Here is a 4,365-nt window from a genome sequence, read left to right as displayed (position 1 = left end):
TATGATTTGGTGTTTTATTAATGAAAGCATGAGATTTCACTTAAAAAAAAAAAAAAAATGTAATGTAAAAATATATGATGGGAGTTAAAAAATAGAAAAAGAATAATAGAGAGAAAAGAGAGAGTGACTACTGAGTGAGGAAGGAAAATGAATGCATAGGCTACATCTTGTATATATATTGAATTGTTAGCTTTCAGCTGAAACCTAGTAAGAATAGAAGAAAAAGGGTTCAAATTCCGGTTTGAAAATGGAATTTTGATTTGGTACATTTTGGGTTTTGGATCGGATCTGAAGTTGTCGCCGAAAAAATCGAAGGTTTACGGTAATCTTCAGATCTGGAAAAATTTCTATAAACAAAATACAAAGCAAAATGTCTTGTCCTCCTGATTCACAGTAAATTTTTCTTTTTTTTTTTTTCAAAAAAAATAAAATAAAATAAAATTGAAGTCTTTTTTGAATTTGGGCGAAGAGGATGCCCATCTTCTAAGTCCCAAGTCTAGATCCAAATATCTTCCTCTTTTTTGCTTTTGTGTATGGTTTTGGTTAGGGGAACGGAGGTCCGCTTGGATCTGGGCGAAGAGGATGTCCATCTTCTAAGTCCTTGCTCCATATCCAAATATCTTCCTCTTTTTTGCTCGTGTTTGGTTTTGGTTTAGGGTTGTGATTGGAAATGGAAATGTTGTACATGTTAGGAATTCAAATTTTATTTTCATTTCAATTATTTGATTTTCAGAGGGAAATGGAGAGATGGGAGTTTTTTTTTTTTTCAATTATTATTTTATTATTTTTAATTTTTAGGACATGTGGCGTATTATAGAAGTGTCACATAGAAATTCTGTTAATTGGGACTGACGGACACTAATGGAGGTATTGATTTTTTCTTTTCCCATAGGTGAGGTATCAGATTTGTTACGTTTTAAAACCTATGGGAGAAAAAATAAAAATGTGTAAACCGAAGTATCAAAATAATTATTAACCTTAAAAAATAATATAAAATATTTTTAACAAGTAAAATAATAAAAGTGTAAATTGTAATTGAGAAGTCACAGTCCAGACTACCCACGCCTGCTCAAGACATGCAGGTTGAAAATTGACCTCTCACATCTATGATTTACACCACACGTACAGTCTACAGATTACATTATCAAGTAATAAGTACCATACACTCCGTGAGCCTTGTGATTTTCTTCATTTATAATTTCAGTATTCAGCGTAGAGGTAGAAAATAAAGATTTGATTGAAGAAGAAGAAGAAGATTAGAAGAAAAAGCTATGCAACGTGAAGCCTCCGTAGAGGTAGAGAAACAGATACAGTGCTAGAGTGGTATGTGGAAAAAAGTTATGCAACGCTTCAATCGTCAGTTTAATCCTAGTTTCAGATTGGATTGTTAGTCCAAATTTGAGGGTACCTACTGACAGAAAATTTCCGTACATACTCAGTATGGTAAAATTTAAACTAAATTAGTTACCTGCTCTGCATGCTTTATTCGTAATGGTAAGCCATCGAAGAAAAATCAACTGTATATTGTCTGCAAATTGCTTGCTATCTTCCATCTTGTTCTTGTACATACTCTTGTTGTGTTCCTGTCGTGCGGATTGCTATGCTACAGATACTTTAAAGCATGGTGAGCGGATTACTGACGATGGAGAAACAACCCTTGTCTCCAGTGGAGGAAGGTTTGAACTGGGATTCTTAACCCCTATCAACAGCTCTAGCCACAAAAGGTTCATTGGGATTTGGTACAAACAGGATCAACAAACAGTTGTATGGGTTGCCAACACAAAAAGCCCTGTACGCAACGGTTCCACTGGAACTTTTGGAATCGCGGAAGATGGCAGCCTCAAGATATCAGATACCACTGGAAAAGATTATTGGTTCAAGTCTTTTGGTCCCTCGTCTACAAATCGGACTGTGAAGCCCATGAATTCTAGAAACCTGGTCTTTAGCGATTATAATGATCAGTCGGTGACGAGTGAGTGGGGGAGCTTCCAAGATCCAACTGATACATTTCTTCCGGGTATGAACATAGATGAATTCGTGTCAATGACTTCATGGAAACGCGATGGTGACCCGAGATCGGCGCAGTTCACGTTTAGGCGAGATCAAGCAGAGGGCTCCTACGTTATCTCAAAAGAGCAAGGAGTCGATTATTGGAGAAGTAGTTAGATACAAGGCAGCTCAGATGAAATGCCCGATTACATATTAAACTTGTTATCAAATTTGAGCAGTAGCGGGAATTTTGGTTACGAAAGGTTAGTGATGAATTATACGGGGGGAATTACAGTATTGGAAGTGGTATGTGAACAAGCGAAATTGGTCTTTGCTATGGCAGAAGCCGGAAGACAAATATTATAGCATTTACAATTTTTGTGGGAATTTCGGCAGCTGCAATATTAACAATAGGCCACTCGTATGCAAACGTTTGCCCGGGTTCCATCCTACTAACCCGGGGAATTGGAATTCAAGAGAATTTTCGGATGGGTGCACCAGAAATTCAACATCATTGGACAGCAGCGACACGTTCTTGAGCTTAAAGATGATGAACGTGAGCAAACCGGCCTATTCTTCAACATCATCATTCTATGAATCAGAATGCAGAATGGAGTGCTTTAACAACAGCCAATGCCAGGCTTATTCGTTTGATGATTACCCCTGCAGGATTTGGACTGAGTATGTAAGTAATCTTGAAGAGGAGTACACACACGGTCTTAACCTCTCTGTCCGCATGGAAAAATCTGTTATAGGTACGTACTCCTTTTACGCTGGAATATGTTGGGATTAATTTCGTAGCTCAATTGCATCCATAGATCCTGATCTGGCTGATTTAGTAAAGGAATTTTATTTTATTATTATTATTATTTTGTTTTTAAATTAAAAAATCATCATTGTTGGTATGGGATTTTGTTACAAACCTTGGGTAGAACTCACCCTTAAAAACTGGCTTACAAGGGAAGAGTGCCCAAGAGCTTATATACATATAGTCAAGATTAGACTTAACCTATGTGGGACACTAAGATCGTAACAGATTTTAAAATCATAGCACTAGCTAATCTTTTTTTTTATGCTTCACTATCACCTTTCACCCTTGGGCTGTCAGGGTATTTACACAAGTATTTTACATATCAAGCAGCTCGCTACCATGTTATATTGATAGACAGGTTCATAAAACTACAACTCTACAGTTTCATTTTCAATGTTTCAGACTTTATATGTTTGCAGAATCAACTCCAAGGAATTGTGAGCCTTGTGGCACAAACCTGATCCCCTATCCGCTGAGCACTAGGCCAAATTGTGGCGACTCCATGTACTTCAGTTTCTACTGCAACAATTCCACAGGCCAAGTTAGCTTCAAGACGCTCAATGACATCTATAGAGTCGCGAGTATAGATCCAGGTACACGGAAATTTGTCATCCAAGTCAAACACGCAAGAAATGATACAAATTCAACAAGAATTTTGCAGCTCAATAAGTCATTCCCGTTTAATGGGACCATTGATTCTAGCAACTATAGTTTTGAAGTTAAAGATGAAATAGAGATTAGTTGGGAGCCCCCCTTAGAGCCAAGCTGTAATTCATCCAGAGACTGTAAGGACTGGCCAAATTCAACTTGCAATGTAGCAGGAGATGGAAAGAGGAGGCGCATTTGCATTAGAAACTTCCAATGGAATGGCTCAAATTTAAATTGTACTAAAATAGGTCTGAATGCTATTTCATGTGCCTCCTGCAGATTAAGATCATTCTATTAGTGAAGAATGAATTAGACCACTAAAAAGGAGGATCTTGTTATATATATATATATATATATATATATATATATATATATAAATTAGTTGTGATAATCAAACCCCATACCTCTTTCTCCATTGCATTTCATCAGCTTTCTAAAAGTCTTCTTTTCCTTTGTGTATAATCACTAGCTACTAATAGTACGTTAGAAATTGGGAGATTTTTGGTAGAACTTTCAAATCCTCTTTAGCAATATCATGCTTACCTTGTACTGTTAATAGACATTATAATTATGAAAATTAATCTAAACAGTAAATCAGTTGAATTTGACTTATTAGTATTTTGATTTTTCTATCAGAGCTTGTTCACTGTGAAAAAAATTATGGAGATTCATTTTCATATTTTAAATATTTATGTGAGAGTAGTCCTCTTTCTTTCTTGTAGAAGGTTCTTTGTCTTTAGAAGGAAAGATATCATCGACTCTGATTGTCATGATACCTCTGATAGTAGTGTTTCTTCTCACAAGTACAATTGTTTGTATATATTTGCGGAGAAGAAAGATGGCCAAGACACAAGGTAACTGCTTTGCGAAATGCACTCTACCTTGCAAAATTTGTCATATTTCCATTTTAATCAAAA

The 4,365-nt window shown here is 36.1% G+C and overlaps 1 pseudogene; it reads left to right on the top strand.

The window, feature by feature from the left end:
• The first annotated feature begins 1,244 nt into the window (after window positions 1–1,244).
• LOC132181685 (G-type lectin S-receptor-like serine/threonine-protein kinase At4g03230) lies at window positions 1,245–3,746 on the top strand (annotated as a pseudogene).
• The last annotated feature ends 619 nt before the right edge of the window (window positions 3,747–4,365 follow it).

This window comes from Corylus avellana, chromosome ca5 (assembly GCF_901000735.1).
Source record: "Corylus avellana chromosome ca5, CavTom2PMs-1.0".
Lineage (NCBI taxonomy): Eukaryota > Viridiplantae > Streptophyta > Magnoliopsida > Fagales > Betulaceae > Corylus > Corylus avellana.
This window is presented reverse-complemented; position numbering and strand designations above follow the sequence as displayed.